The sequence below is a fragment of the Sciurus carolinensis genome, chromosome 2 (assembly GCF_902686445.1).
Source record: "Sciurus carolinensis chromosome 2, mSciCar1.2, whole genome shotgun sequence".
Classification (NCBI taxonomy): domain Eukaryota; kingdom Metazoa; phylum Chordata; class Mammalia; order Rodentia; family Sciuridae; genus Sciurus; species Sciurus carolinensis.
Window position 1 is genome coordinate 66,017,581 of NC_062214.1, and position 19,189 is coordinate 66,036,769.

The 19,189-nt window shown below is 37.2% G+C and overlaps 1 pseudogene; it reads left to right on the forward strand.

The window, feature by feature from the left end:
- Nucleotides 1-3,803: 3,803 nt before the first annotated feature.
- LOC124978482 (uncharacterized) lies at nt 3,804-3,978 on the forward strand (annotated as a pseudogene).
- The last annotated feature ends 15,211 nt before the right edge of the window (nt 3,979-19,189 follow it).

Genomic DNA, 19,189 nt, shown 5'->3' on the forward strand with positions numbered 1-19,189 from the left:
CTGTCAATACCTAATGCTGACTTTTATTCTCCAAGCAAACATCCATTTATGAAAAAAACTGAATCATCTGAAGCCCCTTGGGGGTAACTTTTCCATGGTCTAATGGCTATGCTTTAAATATTCAAAATAAATTCCTTAAATCACCCCTCCATTTTTTTCTACTTAATCCGGATTTCCACTGGGTCAAGCTGCAAAAGAAACGCCCTTCCTTTGTTGTTTTCTTTGAGCCTTTCAAAGTTTGGTAACTTATCAAATGTTCCATTAGTTACTTATCAAATGTTCTAAGCTAAACTTTGAGTGCATTCTAACATACAGCAACAATCACCTATAAATCGTACTTTGACTCCTAAATTTTCTCAGTTACATGCATATTAATGTCTACTAAAATTAGCTTTTCTGATTTAGCCAGTTTGGGAAAACTTGCAGTGAACATATGCTTTCTTTTTACATGCTTCTATTATTTAATATTTTAGAATATGGAATGTTATTTGTAATATATCTATACATATATGCACAAACGTGTGTGTGTGTGTGTGTGTGTGTGTGTGTGTGTGTGTGTTGTGGAGCTAACGAAACAAATGAATGCAAATTCATCTCTATGTTAAAAAATAAAAACCAGAACCATTACCATTACCAGCAAGTCCAAATACCCCATAAGTAACTACTATTTTTAATTTTGTACTTATCATTCTCTTGCTTTTGCTATTTAATAAAGCACATTATTGTATTTTCTTTGTATTGAGCTTTACAAAAATAGTACCATGTTGGGGTTAGTTTTTTGAAACTGATTTTCTTGCTTAACACTATATGTTCAAGCTTAAATAATATCAGTTCATGCTGCTGCCCTTGGTTTTCACTGGCATATAGAATTCCATTGTATGATCACTTCCATCTGCTGATGGGCATTTAAGTTACTTAGAAATGTCTCTACTTTGGACTAGTTCATTATCATCATTTTTGCACATGTTTCCTGGAGCAGCTGGCCCAATGTTTCTAGGATATGTTTAGGAGTTGAATTGTTAGACCATTGTATATATGGGTTCAGCCTTCACAATAATGGCAGGTTATTTCATACTTTTAACCAATAAACTAACCATTGTTTTACATCTTCACCAAATTTGTATTGTCTGACTTTTTAAATTTTTCCCCACTTGGTTGGTAGGTTGCATCTCATGGTGCTTTCTCATTTCCCTGACTATTAATGAAGTTGAGTATGTTTTCATGTGTTTGTTCACTATTTGTGCATCCTCTTCTGTGAAATGCTTAATCTCATCTTTTGCAAATGATGCATGAATTTCATATCTGCTCAACAAGTCTGCTTGTGGACAATCACCATTCTCCCATACATATGCTTCAGTCACAGGCCCTGCTCTTACTTCTTCCTGAACCAAAAGAATCCACACAGCGTGTGGCAACTCAATGAAGGAACCCATTTCCTTCATGACAGACATTACTCCTGGCAGTCACCCAAAGTAAGTCCAGTATATTTCCCTGAAACTAATATATGGACACTAGGGGAAAGAAGTTCTCTTTCTGCTGAGTTATGTGATGATGTCAGTAACTGTGCATCCAGGATACAGGGAGGAAACTTAAGCCAAATGAAAGAATATGACTTATAGACTGGAAGAGAGAGTGAGTGTCAATGAGAGTGACTGAGCTTCCAGATCTCACTGTGCCTGAAGACAGATTTGTCTTCCCAATAAGATGAACCAGTAAATTTTATTTGTTGCTTACTTTTGTTTGAGTTGAATTCCTATCACTTGTAATTAACATAAAGCAAGTCTCTTTGAGAATGAAGAAAGAAACATAAAAATTCATGGTTAAAAACTTTTCATGCTTTGATTTAAGAAGCACAAGGAAAACATTAGCATGAAGACTGTTATAACAACTGACATTTTTATAGCATTTTATACTCTACAAGTCACCCTTCCACACATTATCTAGGTGGACTCTTGTAATTCTGGGAGATAGATAGATGGGTGTATTATCATTATCCACATTTTAAGATTTGAAACTCAATTCTGAGAATTTTGTTCTTTAATCACTATCATTTCCTATACTCTCAGATTTAAATAAATTAAATAGTGCTTTGCAGTTACAAAAAGTAGAGAGTGTTGGAAGTAGGGGAGTGAGTAAACATGAACATTGAACAACAAAGTCCAATCTCTATATTCTTTACATTTTTTTTCTCCAAATCCATCTACCTGGAAAACTTTGGAAAAAGTAAAACATTTGGCTCCTAAATCTGGTGGGAGTGGTGGGGGAAGGCTTCCAGATGCCCTTTTATCTACCTTGAAAGATCAACTTTCAGGAATGTTCTAGAATCATTATTATCAACCAGTTTATGGATTGCTCATGATAGAAGTATATTTTATGGACATAACTGCTTGTCAACAATAGGTTCAGTAAGGAAGAACTGAGGGCACAGAACCTGCAGAGAATAGGCAATACTCCCCTGAAGCCAGCATGCAGCCCTTGAAGGAGAGGAGGCCTAACTAACTTCAGTATTGCATGGACCTGGACCACGCCGGCTAACCACTTTGGAGGAAAGAGTAAATGTGTGCCATTGCTGATAGCAATTCTGAGAAAGTTCTGCAATCAATATTTAAAAGTGCTTAATCAAAGAAGTAATGCTCTAAAACAAAGACAAAGGATATGAACAAACAAGACACAGAGAAGAGAGTTGAATAAAAAAGAAGAGGATCTGAACTGGACAAATTTGGCAAAGAATTTCAGTAATTTCTTCTCAAAGGAAGACTGACAATAATGTATGCATATGGATACATATATTTTTGTTGAATTTAACTCTATAGTAAACTTTGCATTCATTTTCTCTTTTGAATTTTTTATTAACACATATTAATTTTACATAGTAATGGTAATCAGCATGATATTCCCAGATATGCATACACAATGTGCATTGGTCAAATCCAATAATACTTCTTCCACCCTCACCCCCACCACCACCACCCCAGGACCCTTCTCAGTCCCTAGATTTATTATTCTACTTTCAGGTTTTGACACTTTGCTATCCTTTCATTGAATCTTTCAGGTCCAAGTTCAATATTCCCTTAAGATTTTTCTGGGTTAGATCTCTGAACCCAGCAGACTCCAAGGAATCACTGCAGTAGGGTTTCTGATAATCAGAGGGACTAGTTAGATAGGTTTATGCATTTCCATCTTTTGCTTCACCCAAGCTTCCCCCATTTGATGAGTCATTGCCATGAAATTACATGCATTTACCTACCACTGAAGTGTATCCACAAAAGCAAACCATCTGCCTTCCAGTGCAAAGTTAGTGATGAGCTTTCCAAGGAGGACTGGAATAGAGTTGAGCTGAATACTCAGCCCTCACCAGAGTTGTTTATGCTCATTCCACAAAGCCTCCTATTGCACTGATGAAGATAAAACTTTCCTTGTTTTATTATTTTTACTTGCATCAATATCTAATAGTGCAGGACATAGAAAGAGACAAAAGAGTACATATCTTCAGATTTGATGTTTGAGTACAAAAGTGTAGTAGAGACTTCAAGTGGGTTAATTTGGTCAATAGACTGTAATTCTCAGCCTCTCTCACCAAAATGTGGTTATGTGACTAATTTCTGGCCAATAAGTGGTAAATGGAAGCATTTCATGATTCTCTGAGGAATTCTCATTAAAAGGAATGGGCGTGGGGGCATTTCTTTTTCCCTCCTTCTATGATGTGGCATTATATGATGTGATTAGATGATGATGAGCTGTGATGTAATGTGATGTGGTAAGTGGAAATAAGACTTCCATCTCAGAGTAGAAAGATGCAGGCTATCGCTTCTCGGCCTTTTGGCTAAGATCAAGTGTAGTATCTGTTCTTATCAGTTTAATATCTGACATGTCCTCTATCTGAGGACAATATATTAAAAAATCAGCATACTACAGAGAAGCAGCCACATCAATGTTCATAGCTGCTCAATTCACAATAGCCAGATTGTGGAACCAACCTAGATGCCCTTCAATTGATGAATGGATAAAGAAACGGTGGTATATATATACAATGGAATATTACTCAGCCATAAAGAACAATAAAATTATGGCATTTGCAGGCAAATGGATGAAATTGGAGAATATCATGCTAAGTGAGATAAACCAATCTCAAAAAACCAAAGGATGAATGATCTCGTTGATAAGTGGATGATGACACATAATGGGGGGTGGAGGGGGGTAAGAAGGGAGGAAGGAGGGACTGTATAGAGGGAAAAGAGGTGTGTGGGGGGGGGGATACCAGAATGAATCAGACACCATTACCCTATGTAAATGATTACACAAATGGTATGTCTGTACTTCATGTACAACCAGAGAAACAACATGTATCCCATTTGTTTACAATAAAAAAAAAAAAAGATGCAGGCTATAATCCAGGGAGTGCAGAATAGAGAGCTAGATGTGAACTGGATACCTGAAAATCATTCCTGGATTACCCCTCTCCCTGCTACACGAGATAGAAATCAACCTCTTACTTTACTATGTTTTCTAGTATGTACAACCTAAATTAGTCATAATTTACTCAAGGAATTGATAGTGTGTGCCAGGATGAAAGAAGGAAGGAGGAATTTAGTTTTTAAATGAGTTAAATCAGGTGAAGATATTCTGCTCCTCCTCCCTTGGAGTGCTCTAGACCAGAGGCGTTTGTTTTCATCTATTCAATTATTTCAGTGGAAGCTAAAAATCATTCTTCATTTTTCTAATATTGATGATCTTTCTTCATTTGGATTGTTATAGAAAGAGCAGAAGACACACAGCTTCATGTGCTCTTAAGGGCATTCATTTATGCATCTTCTGCTATCACAGGCGTACTTCAAATTTATAGTCCCGGAAATCACTTTCTGTCAAGGCAATAAAGATCTCACAGTTTCTGACTTCAAGACTTATTACAAAGCTATAGTAATCAAAATAGTGTGCTACTAACCAAAAGACAATAAAGAGATTAGACAGCTCAGAAATAGACCCTTGCATAGAAGGTCCAATGTTTTTGGACAAAGATATCAAGACTATTCAATGGGAAAAAGACAGTCTTTTCAACAAATGTTTTCAGGAAAACTGGATCTACAAATGCAATAAAAAAGGAAATTTTAGTCTTACCTTCATCCATACACAAAAATTAACTCAATATATCAAAGACCTAATTGTAACACTAAGAGAGGATTGGAGGAAAACACAAAACTCTTAGAAAATAGTATAGGTGGAAGGCTTCATGACATTGGATTTGATGATGATGTCTTGGATATGACACCAAAAGCACAGCAAGAAAAGGAAAATTAGATAAGCTAAAATTGATCAAAATTAAACTTTTGTGCATTAAAAAAACACTAGTAACAGAATGAAAAGGCAAGCTACAACATGAGAGAAAATATTTGCAAATCACATATATAATAAGGGATTTGTAAACATAATATATAAAGAACTCTTATAATTAAAACAACTCAGCAACCGGATTTAATATTGACAAAATCTTGAATAGGTCTTTTTACCAAAAAAGATATACAAATGGCCACCTGGAGTTATACAATATTCAACATCACTAATCATTAAGGAAATGAAAATCTAACCCTTAATGAGACACCATCTCATACCTATTAGGATGGCTATTATCAAAACACAGTAAGTTTTAGACAGAAATAATTCCTCAAGGTAAAAACTCCAACAGATATTTGTACACCCATGTTCATAGCAGCTTTATTGACAACAGCCAAAATGTGAAAGCAACCCAAATGTCCACCAATACATGAACATATTTTTTTTCACTATGGTATATACTACAATGGAATATTACTTGGTCTTTAAAAAAGGAGGTTCTGACACATGCTACAACATAGATGAACCTTAAGGACATTATGTTACATGAAATAAGTCAGTCAAGAAAAGAAAAATACTGTATTATTCCTTTTATATGAGGTATCTAGCAAAGTCAAATTCACAGAAGTAGAAAGAAAAATGTTGGTTTACAGGGTCTTGGAGAGAGGGATGAAGAAGAAGGAGTTAAGGATTTAATGGATACAGAATTCCAATTGGGTAAGATGAAAAGTTTCTATAAATAGATATTAGGGATAATTTCATAATAGTATAAATTTATTTAATGCCACAGAAGTATCTATTTTAAAATATTACTTTGGTAAATTTTATGATTATGTATATTTTATCACAAAAAATCAAATTATAAAGCTTAAAAATGGTACCCCAAAAGATGTCAACATCATAATCCCCAGAACATATTAATATCACCTTACATGGTAAAAGGAACTTTGCAGATGTGATTAAGGTAAAATGGAGAAATGGGGGGTGGGAGAGGTTAGAGTTAGGGTTAGGGTTAGGGTTAGGGAGGGGGGCAAGAATGGAGGAAGGAAGGACTGTATAGAGGGAAAAGAGGGGTGGGAGGGGTGGTGGGAAGGGAAAAAATAACAGAATGAATCAAACATCATTGCCCTATGTAAATTTATGATTACACAAATGGTATGCCTTTACTCCATGTACAAACAGAGAAACAACATGTATCCCATTTGTTTACAATAAAAAAAGGGAAATGTTACAAGATTACACAGTTCTGATTTACATACTCTCTCTCTCTTTCTCTCTCTCTCCCCCTCTCTCCCTCTCTCTTTCTCACTCTCTCTCCCCCCCCACAACACACACACACCCCGGCAGGAATGGCTGTAGTTTCATAAAAAAAAAAAAAAAAGGTAAAATGGAGAGATTGAACTGAATTATCTTGGCAGCTCTGACAAGAGTCCTCCTAATAGGGGGTCAGTAGATGTGGTAAAGATAATAAAAGGTTGTGTTGGTTGAGGGACAGACCCATGAACCAAGAAATACAGAATAGGGAGCCTCTGGAAACAGAAAAGAGCAAGTCAACAGAGTCTTCTCTAAAAATCCCAGAAGGAGCACAGTCCCACAGACTCCTTGATTTTAGACTTTTGACTTCCAGAACTATAAGAGAATAAATTTGTGTTGTTTTAGGTCATTAGGATTGTTACAATTTGTTGTAGCAGCAATAGGACACTAATACATAAATTAAATAGATCCTGTCCTTCAAATTCTCATTGCTTCAAACCTCTTATGAACAGAAACTGAAATAGCAGAGCTCTATTTTTATTGAGACCCATGTTGTATTTTTTTTAAAAAGTGGTTTATATTTAGTTCTATTGTTCTTCTTAATTCCCATGACTATACCTTGCTCAAATGAGCCTGGTTTTTCTCCCCTGTTAGATCTTGCCATTCCTTCATGACTTATGTTTTTAATTATGCATGTACTGAGAGAACAAGTCAGTATGGTCTGTAGCTCTGAGCAACTCATCCTAGTACATGGTCTGTGCTGGACCTTAAGATAACTGACCTCAGTGAAATCAGGCCAGTGGGATAGAATATGGTATCTATTGACATGGCCTGACTCTGGGTTCAGTACCTAACACTACCTTATATTGATATTACAATAGTCTCCACTCCACTCCATTTATGGTTTTATTCTGCAGTTTCAGTTTCCCATGATCAACTGTGGTCCAAAAACATCAAATGGAAAATTCTAAAAATAAGCAATTCATAAGTATTAAATTGCACAGCAGTCTAAGTAGCATGAAAAAGAATTCACATTGTCCTACTCTGTCCCATCCTAGAAGGGAATCATCATTTTGGGTAACATATTCACATTCTATATGCTGCCTTCCTCATTATTCACTTAGTATACAACTCTATTGTAAGATTGACTGTCATGGTAGCACAGTGTATGTATTCATATAACCTTTATTTTACTTAACAATGGCCCCAATGAGCAAGAATAGTGATGCTGGCAATTCAGACATGCCAAGGAGAAAGTGTAGAGTGCTTCCTTTAAAAGATGAAAGTTCCTGACTTAATAAATAAAGAAAAATGCATACTAAGGTTGCTAATATCTATGGGCAAGGACAAATAGTCTATCCATGAAATTGTAAAGAAGGAAAAAGAAATAAATCCATGCTAGTTTTGCTGTCACAGTTCATGCTACAAAAGTTACAGCCACTGTGCATGTAAGTGCTTAGTTAAGTTGGAAAATACATTAAATTACAGGGTTCAGTACTATCTACAACTTGAGGCATCCATCAGACATCTTGGAATGGAACATATCACCTACATATAAAGGGAGTACAACTGTAGCAGCAATCCTATTTTCCAAATGGAATAAATAAGTCCCAAAGTTGTATAAGTAGTAGACAAAGATGATGTTTGGATACAGTTAAATCAGACCTGAAGTCACCCTTCCTTTGTTCAGATTTCTTTGAACTGAAGGACTTCAAAAAAAACCACCACATCTACCCAACCTAGTCCTTGTCCTTTTGTCGAGCCCACATATCTATAACCATACTCTGACCATCACACACTTGGATAAGATGTGATGTGACTGAGATAAGAGCTTATGCTCCCTACCAAAGTTCCTACCATGATACAACATGGAATTCTTTACAAAGAAACAGAGTAGCACTCAGTTGCTTTATAAGCATCATATGTGAAGACAAGAATGAGAAAGCATAGCTTGCAGAAGGGACTTTCTTATGGAAAAAAAATTGTTTTCATCTCAGTCAATCAGATCATCCATAAAGTAGCTAAGGAAACCTCTAAGAAAAAAAGAAAATAATCATGGAGATGAAACAGGGTCTTTTGGGGGAGGGTTTTCTATTTTATCAGTGGGTTTACTCTATTTCTTTTGAGGGTTTCAACCTCGTAAGTATTTATCCTATCAATCCACTCCTTTTCATCTCAATCATCAATTACTTTTGGTCTAACCTCTTACAAGACACTATAATACTCTAAAAACCAGCTACTTGTTCTTTCCATATTCTCTCTAGCCAACTCTAACCCCCAAAATCTATTCTCTTTTCTGGACACCAGAGTGATATTCTTAGTACTTTAAAGATATCATTAAAAAAAAAAAGATATTCCATTGTCTGCTGACTTCCATTGTTCTCATTGGTAAGTCAGGTATCAGATTCACTATTGTTCCTTTGAAGGTAAAGCATGTTGTTTTTCTTTTTGCCTATGGTTATTAGCAGTCTTATTATAATGTTTCCTTGAAATATAACATCATGATGTTATATTTATGCTTCTTGATGTCACAGAGCTTCCCTAAACCTGTAGATTAACATCATTCATCAGTTTTGAAATATATTCATCCATGACCTCTTTAAATATTGCTTCTGCTCCATTCACTATTCTTTCTTTCTGAGATTTCATTTATGTTAGATCTGTTGATAGAACTCCACATTTCTCTAATGTTATTCTCCATATATTGTCTTTTCTCTGTGTATGCATCAGTATGTATATTCTGTTGAAATGTTTTTCAACTCAATAATTCTTTTTAGTGTCATGTAAAGATTACTGTCACTGATCTTGCATTATTGTCACTGATACTGCATTATTCAGTTTTGGACTTACCCATTTATTTTATAGATTGAAACCTCTGACACATTCTCTATTTTCAGCTCTATTCTCTTATATATGAATATCAGCTATTTAAAAGTCTCACTAACAAACTGCTGCATTTATATGATCTGTGGGTCTTTTGTTTCTCCATTTCACTCATGTAGCCTTTTACTTTCGTATATCTAGTAATTACTGATTTAATGAATATTACTTCTGAAGTTTTGGAGACCCCAGGTGATGTTATTTTCCTCCATGGACCATATTCCCCTCCTTCCTTCGGTCAGAAAGAGTAATAACTGATCACCTTAATCTAAGCAGAGACTATTCTGCATCAAATCTGTGTTGCAGGACAGATGAGGTTCAATCTGCTTTCTCTTTTCCCTTATTTTAGGCACAGTCCTTCAGATTTTTCACATAAATGTCCAGTGTATTCACTGGATCATCCCCTCCCCTGCAAAGTGAGTGCTGAAATCTAATCTTTGTTTCTTGAGACTGTGAAGACTAGTGAAAACTCTACTATGTTCTTTTTTTAAAGAACTGATGTTTACGTTTTTATCTTCAACTCCATATAGCATCAGAATTCAGCTGCCTTAAGGAAAAACTGACTGCATGCTTGCAACCTTCCAAGTCTCTTCCAGAGTTCTACTGTCTTCTCTTTTTTCCTCTAGTAGCCTACCACTAGTGTAGATTCTGGATAGTCAGCCTCTTGCCTGTACCCAAAAAAAAAAAAAAAAAAAAAAAAAAAAATCAAAAAACCCAGGCTGAAAGAGGCTGTAGAAGTCAGACCCTCACTTTTCTAGAGTCTCAGCACTCTCATCCTCTTTGCTTCAACAACTTTCTGTTGCCTTCAAAGAAATGATTTCTACACTTTCTCTGGAACTATGGTCTAAGTGTTTACTTTCTTGCTAAGCACCAAGGTGATGGTATTGGAAGTTGGGACCTAATCACAAGGTGATGGTATTAGGAGGAGGGCCCTTTGGGAGGTGAATGGGTAATGCCTTTAAAAAGAGACCACAGAGACCTAGAGAGCCCCTCCCACCCCATGAGGACACAGCAAGAAAGTATCACCTATGAGAAAGTGGGTCCTCATCACAATCAGAATCTAAAGACACCTCGATTTTGGACTTTCCATCCTCCAAAACTGTGAGAAATTAATTTCTGTTACTTACAAGCTACCCAGTTTTTCTGGTGTCTTGTTATATCATCCCAAATGGAACAAGACATTTGACTTTTTTCACTTGTTCTAAGAGCATTCTCTACCACTTATACTCATCCCAATAGGAGGTAGTTGTCCCTAGTGTAACCTTCTTAAACTGTAAAGCACTAAATTTGAGTATTCCCTTGATTCAATCTTCTGAATAACTTCTACTACACCAAGAGTAAAAACCAAATTACTATCCTATTTGACGCTGCATGTCTGACTCTAGCTTTCCAGTCTAATTTGCCATTCCCTGTGCCTCCATACCAATGTACTACACCCAAGCTGGCCTAATTTCCATTCCTCACTCAGTGCTTATGCACATGTGCTTTTTCATTCCTTGGATGTATTGCTCAAAAAGTTTCCCTAAAATAAAATCCTGGCATAGGAGCAGTGATCCTCAATTTAGTCCCTTGATATGGAGGAGGATGGAGGCAGATTCCTTTATTTCCTAGCTGTACGACCTCAGAAATATATATTAATCTCTCTGAACCTCAATGCCCTCATCTGTAAAATGAGGGAAACAATCAAGTTGTTTGTGAAATTGTATTTAAAAATACCTGTCTTTACATGATGCTGGCCTCCCCTCCTTTATTCAAAAGCAAGTCAACCAAGAAGGAACATTCCCTTTAGGAAGAATGGCGTGAGTTTCTATGGCAATGTTCCATTTCCCTGTTCCCTCAGCAGAGTTTGACCTCAACAGTCAGATATGGTTTTGAAACATTACTATGACACACAAACATTCCCATCTTAACAAGCACCATGGCCCCACTTAAAGCCAAGAAGACACTCTTGTTACAAGTCATTATTTCTTGAGGAAAGAGGAATAAAAACTCCTTAGAAGCAAATATGTCTTATGTTTTTAAAATATCCTAATCCTTGACTAACTGTGATATGCCTCTAATTGCTTTTTCTTCTCATGTTTTATGTTCACTATGTGGTTCTATTGTTCAAACATCACTTCAAATGAAATTGTGCCTGCAAAAAAACATAGCATCTTTGGATCCTTTTAGTCCGGCTGTGAACTTTAGACTTAATCCTTTAGGTCACTCTTGTCTGGTAAGGTTTAATTTATATTAAATTTTCTAAAAGGAAAGGCAGGATGGTCAAAGCAAGATAGTAAGACAGACAAGTCTGTCTTTCATAAATTAATAAGCATCACCGACCGCCTTTCTTGACCCTTTAAACTCTGTGAAATTAATATAAGTAGACAACTAAGGTCTTCTTGGCCTCCCCCGGAGTCCTGCAAGTTCACTTAAGCAATCCAAATTTCCTTAAAGTTTTATAAGCCAGCTTTTAGAGCAAGTCCTTTGTACTTATTACTGGTGACAGTGAGCATTGCAGCAGCCAATGAACCTTACTGACTTACGACCCCAATATGGTCAAGCACTGTTATCAAGGGAAATATCAGAATCAATGCTTGTATATTACATTGAGGTCCTGACTTCTGAAAAAGCCCCCTATAGGCCCTTCAGAATATGTCAGTGAAATAAACAGCTAATACTCCAAGACATTCTACTGACAATAGTCCAGTAGTGCTGTTTATTTAACCACTTATCAAACATCCTAAACTTTCCAAAGGTTAGAATGTGTTTCCAAAGGAAAGTAAAGGGGGAGAAAGCTTTCGTGCCCCTGATTCTTTTTCAGTGGAACTGCGTTTCTTTCTGAAGTGAACTGCCACTTTCTGAAGTGACAATGTGGGTGGTTATGCTAAAGGAACCAGGGAACAACAAACAGTCTTTCTCCACAATTAATGGGCTTGCATTATTAAACAGCTTCTCGTGGAAAGGGGCTGCCTGTGAAACCTTCTCCAGTGTGGACTCGTATGTGAGCTTTCATTTGCAGGCAACAGTCACTGGAGGAAAGCTGGGCTCACAACACCTTTTCCTTCTATAGTATATAGAGGTTACTGCTTCTATAGTAACCTCTCTTACATATATAATCACCAACTCTGAGCATGAATTTTTTAAGTAACTTTTTAAATTTCCATTTTTGTCATGCTTAGTTTATTTGGGGGGTGGACAGGGGTGATTGGTTTTGGTTTTTTTGGTGCTTTGTGGGGTTTTGTTGTTGTTTGTTCTGTTTTATTTTATGTAATGGCTTTTCCAGGCACAGGGGAATAATCTGTAACTATTGTGGTCATCAGAACATGATTTTAGAAGTTTTTTTTTTTTTTTTTCATCTATTAATGCTAAAAGAACTAAGAAATCTTGGAATATCAAAACTGAATATGTAAGATCCTTTATATACAAAGAATATACCCTTTCCTTTCCAGGTTATTGGCTCTTGCCATCCTCCCATGCGAGGATTCTCACTTTTACTACTTTTTTCTTTTCCCCACTCCATCACTGTGCACCGAGCCATTCAAATGTTTCCTCCTGGTATAGTGCCAGCTTCTCAGATTTGGCAGTCTGCAAGAACACCACTTGTAACCTTCAGCCCCTGGGCATTGCACTTAAAAAATCTGAGCAAACCTGCCCAGAATTCTTTCCAAAAGTCAAAATTGCCAATGGGTACTCAGCAAAGATCAAAAGGTCCAGCTTCCCCATCTGCAAATTCAATAATCTTATTTTTTTTTTTTTTGGCAAAAAAACATTTACGACAATTTAACTTTTTATTGGGGAGCAGGTACTATTTGATGCTTCTCAAAGAAACTTGTTTTGATCAATTCAACAGCTGACTTGCCTCAGGCTTTCTCTAAAGAAATGATGCCCTTTTGATGCTAATGGTCACACCTGGGAGTGTGAAGTGGAAGACTACAGGGATAGAAAGATACCCACCAACAGTGCTGCAAAGGGCATGGTGTCTGTGCTCAAAATGCCCAAGTGTAACAGCAGAAGAAGGTGAATCCTCTGGGCAGTCTCAAGGGTCAAAGCTGGGAGGGCTGCCATGGTCAAGGCTCAGCACAACCAGAGTTGGGAGAGGGAAGAGAGAAGATCCAGAGCAAAACAGAGTCCTCTGTAGTCTGCAAAGGCAAGACTCAAAGGCACAAAAATCAAACAAGTTGTAACTAAATCTGAGGGTGAGAAGGTAGATTGGATGAAATTGTAGAATTAGCTTAAGCAAGCCAGATAATACAACCAGTCCTGTATATTGACACATTCCACATGCATGGATCAAATCCACTGTGCATAAAAAATATTTGGGGGGAAAACAATACAAGTAATGAGACAACATTAAAAATTATACAAATAAAATAAACAACACAACATAACACCTATTCATATGTCATTTACATTGTACTGGGTGTTGTAAGTAATCCAGAGAAGATTTAAAGTGTATGGGAAGATCAGTTCAATGCACATACAATGTCATCATGTATAGGAGCCTTGAGCATCTGTGAATTTTGGTATGCATAGGGTCCTGGGACCCATTCCCTTCAGGTGCCAAGACTACTCAGAGCATCATTTTTGCTCTTAAAGATGTTCTCCAGAAAGGAACAAACTTAACCCTTTGTCACAAAGGCAGCCTCCTCTCTGCATGGAAGGCAGTGTCACTAAGCAGGGTCAAAGTCATTTGGAACCACAAAACAGGTGAGCCTCCTACTCCCCAAGGTAACAGCTATAAATCTTGGTCATGCATTACAATGATGGCAGCTTGGGGTGGGAATGGGAACTTTTGAAAAATAAGAGAGCCAAGGAACTCCCCTTAAACCAGGTGAAACAGAGTCTCTGGGACTGTGGTACAGGCATTGGTATTTTTAAAACCTTCCAAGAGATTTTAATGTACAACTAAGGCTAAGAGCCACTGGCTTAATAGAATCCTGATTTAAAGAGAAAATAAGCAGAGGAGACTCCAAGTCAATTCCATTAGTATTGCATGCAGCACACCAACACTGCTGCCACCCCAATCTGTGCTTGGCACATGCCTGAAACCTTTTGGCTCCACTGACATTCAACCTGCCTGCTTTACATAAGGGGGAAAATGCATTTGCAAAACCAAATTCACTGTGAACACCCACAATTCCTGTACACTTTGCACATCCCTCCTGAGAATGGGCACTGAAATAACTTGCACCGAATCATCTTCTTTTTAATTTATTTAAGTGTTCTTGAGGAATTTTGATACCTTCCTACATCTCCAACCCAAAAAACACAAACCCAAGTCAAGGAGGACTGAGCTCCTTTTTATTTGTAGAGGGAGATTCCCCCACCTTAATCTGTGGTTCCTCCTTTCAGTCTAGTAAACTCCTTTATCTCTTGTCTGTATTCCTCTGCCCTCTGCTTGACAACAAATTCTACTTATCCTTCAGCAAAAACAGTGAACAAGAGCCAGTACCATGAAGACAGATCACACTTTTATAGATTATTCACTTTTTGGATGCCATCTCATACCAAACTCACAGTGACCTTATGCCCACTTTATGCCTATTTACAGATGTGGGCAAAAGTCCCATCTCATACAGTCAGGGAAGGAAGCAAGACCCCAGCCCCACAAAGCCCCTTCCAGGCTGAGTCTTTATCCTGATATTAGATGCCTCCAAGAAGATTCAAGTGCCATTGTCTTTATAACATCCATCCTTTCTTTTGTCAATGACCCAGAAAAGGCTCATTCTTCCTGTAGTCTTCCCACCTCCTCTACATCATATTCCAAATGACAATGAAACGTTTTCATTTAAACATATGCTTCCACCACAGGATTGGGAAACACATGGATGGGCACTCTATTTTATTCATCTTTGCTTATCCTGAAACCCAAATGGGGCCCTGCACATAATAGGGTCTCAGTACCTGCTCCACAAGTGGATGAATGAATGCCAAACAATTCATTCTCCAGGAAAAGTTCCTTCACTGTGAAAACCTACACAATCTATTTATCACAGAAGCTCAGTACTCGCTCCTATACTTTTCCTTCACTTCCTCCTCATTTTGGTAAAATAAAGAATAATGGTTTTTTCACACCATTCCACTCACACACACACACACTTGCACTTCTTTTTCTGCTTTGAAATGAGAGTAGATGTCTGTGGAAGCCTCTGGGGTCCAGAGGAACATCAATCACTTTCACAGCTGGAGTCTTTCCATACAAAAAACTATGCAGCAGGAAGAAAGTGCTTCCTCCTCACCAAGACAAGTAAAGGGAGTAGCAGTTGCCACCAGGCTTTTGTGCCACTAATCTGGGCTAAGGGAGTAAACCAGTGGGTATTCTTCTCCCCTTTCCCTTCTAAATTCCAGAGGAATAAGGAAAGCTCCATGAAGCCACCTCCAGAGCAAGAACTTAGCTACATTGCTACTCAGACCTGTTCCCCACACCCAAATTTGAGTTCATTTGTCCAAATGCAAAGAAGAGGAAAACGTGAGCATAGATTTCAGTTGCCAAATGAACTTAACATTCTAAAAGAAAAAGCCATGCTTCAAATATTCCTTGAAATCAGGAAAAGTTCACAAAACAGGAATGTCTCCTGGGAAATGTTTGAATACACTATCATTTTCAAGCATTTAAATCATCATTTCTCTCTGAGGGCTCTTTCATTCTAGACAAAATCCTGTCAACTCCCAAGATTACAGACTAGAGACACTGGAACCACCAGTTTCCTTCAGCAGATATTAATACAGAATAGGAATTCCTCAAGGGGAACTGTTAGTCATAGGCATGTTCCACGGATACAAAAAGAACCCCAGAACCATCAGAATTCATGTGCACGTAGCCAACAGTAGAAGCTCTGTAGTCAGACTAGTCTTGATTCAATCACAGTTCCTCCTTTACTAACTAAATCTCAACTTCTGCACCTGCATCTCACCTATATGGTTCAAAAGAAGAAAATCAACTGGAAATGGAGTATTTACTTCATGATATGACTATTTCATGATCAGCTTTAATTGCCTTATTGAATAAATGCCATTAAATCTGAAGGTAATCATGAAAATTTTCTGTCACTGGTTTTATCCAATGCATCTTGAAATTTTGGGGCAATCCTTAAAACAGTACTGTAATTTTAAAAGAATATTATCACTATCTTCTTATCTTCTACAACTTTTTTTTTTTTTTTTTTTTTTTTTTTTTTTTGGTACTGGGGATTGAATCCAAGGGCACTTAACCACTGAGCCACATCCCCAGCCCTTTTTTTGTATTTAGACACAGGATCTCATTGAGTTGCTTAAGCCCTGGCTATGTTGCTTAGGTTGACTTTGAACTCATGAACCCCCTGCCTCTGCCTCCTGAGCACTGGGATTACAGATGTGCACCCACCCTACAACTTCTGCTCTTCTGAATTGAAAACAGCCTAACAATAGTAAAAATACCCTCTTTCTAATACACAACAGAAATGTATGTAAAACATTAGAGGGCTATGGATATAACTCAGTGGTACGACACTTGCCTTTCATCACCTGAAAGGTCCTGGGTTTGATTCCTCAGCACCAAAAAAAAAAAAAAAAAACAAATGGAAAAGAGCAACCTAGAGCAATGTGTGCTATGATAACCAGATTAAATTAATTTATCCTTTTATTTACCAGTATGAGGTTGTTTTCATTTTTAATGTTTATATTAGCGCATTATAATTATACACAATAGTAGGATTGATTCTGATTCTGATATATTCATAAATGCTTATAACATAATTTGCTCAATTTCAGTCCCCAGTATTTCCCCTTTCCATCTCCACTATGGAGTTTTTGCACACTAGCCCATGACAATATATCAAAGTGAGATTTGGAAGAGGCGAGAGGTGTGTTTTTCTACTGGCAAGTAAAGGGCTACTGTGGATATGAATTCCAAGAAGCAGCATTTTAGGAAAGCTAGAAATTGAAGATTTATAAATGGATTCCTTAAAATTCTTTTTATATGTGAAATCCCTGGAAAATTTCTAGTTACCAGGAACATGCACTTGCCAGGTTAAAGTGGTTGCCAAACACATCGCATCATGTACCTTTACAGTTTTTGTACCTGCCATTAAATCTGTGTAAAGTAGGTTTCCACCACTTGTCTTAGCAGGCTCATCGATGGGACACAATTCAAGTATTCCCTAGTCACAGTTGGTTGCTTTCCTTTGCTTCCGCTCCCAAAGCAGCTTTCCACCCACCTCCACTTTAGCAGGTGCACCATGATGACATAGCTGCCTATTTTCATGTCTATCTCCCCCTTAGATGTGAGCCCCCAAGGGTGGAGCCCCTACTTAGCACAGCATCTATAATACAGTAGATGGCCAATGAGAAAAAATGCTGTGGCACCGACACAGACTCCTGGCAGAAGTCCCAGCTCAAAGTAATGGTGGTTTAAATGACAGTGATAATGGAAGTGGACCCAAAGCAGAATTTGTTCATAGATCCTGTATAATATTAAAAAAAAAAAAAAAGATAAGACTCAGTGACAACTCCAAGGCTCCTTTCCAGTCTATTGGACTACTGGTGGTACCATTTTTCTTGCTACAGGGAAAACAAGAGGAAGAACAGACTTATAGAACAAAATCAAGAGCTTAATTTGAAGCATGTTAAGATTGAAATACCAAAAGATTCTCAAATGGAGATTGTAACTAGGTTGTTGACTAAATTAGTTTGTTCTCCACACTAGCATGGTCAAGAACAGAAACATGAATTCAAGTCACAGTATGTAGAAGGTAATCAAAGCTAGAGACTGGATAAAATCACCAATGAAAAAAATTATACAGTAAATAAATATGAGGACTAGGGACTGCTCCTGGGAAATCCCTACCCAATTGAAAAAAAAAAGTGCATCAGTAAGTATAATACATTCAGATATGAGAAGCATTCAATAAATAAAATATATGAAATTTCTCTGGCCTGCAAATATAGAACTTTTACTTTTAAAATTTTTATTTTTTGTTTCTTTTCATTATTGTATAGTTTATTTAACACTTTCCTCCTGAACAACAATTAGAAGTGGTTTTCACAATGTATTTTGCAGAGAAATGAAAGAATACTTTCATTCCAGTAAACATCATTTTTCTCATTTATTGTCATAGTTTAACCACAGAAGCATCTTTATTCATGCAAACATGCCAAATTCATACACGGGGATAGGCAGTCATGTGATTTCCTAGCACCACCTGTGAGCATTCATTATCAAGCCACTATTTTCCCTACAACTGCATTTCCTCTCCCATTCCCAAAGAGCAACATAAAAGAGACCTCTGTGGGATTTTACATTTTCCTTTTTTTTTTTCTTAGTTCATTGTTATGACCTAATTGTGCATTTCAGTTTGACCAGCAAAATCTTGTCAAAGGAATACTTTTCAGTTTTCTCTCTGTCCATGGAGCTTTGACAGGCTCCACGATTGACGATGATGTTAGCTCAGCAGCAATGTTCATTTAAGATAGTGACAGATCATAGCTTGCTTCCTCAGATCAGGAAAATTCGTGGAGTCTGTATAAGTCTTTGGATTTGGCTGCAGGAGAGTAGGGTCTTATGCATATGACACTTCATTTTACATTTGGAAAGAAAAATCTATTCTATTGAATCTCTTAATGATTAATTCATATGACAATAATCTGTTTTTGTCCTCCCTTTTCAGATTTATGTTTCAGAGACCAAGTAAAAATTATTCAGGTTTGAGTTCCCACCACATATCTCCCCCCACCAATTAAGTGATTAGCATTGCCTGAGGACCAGTGA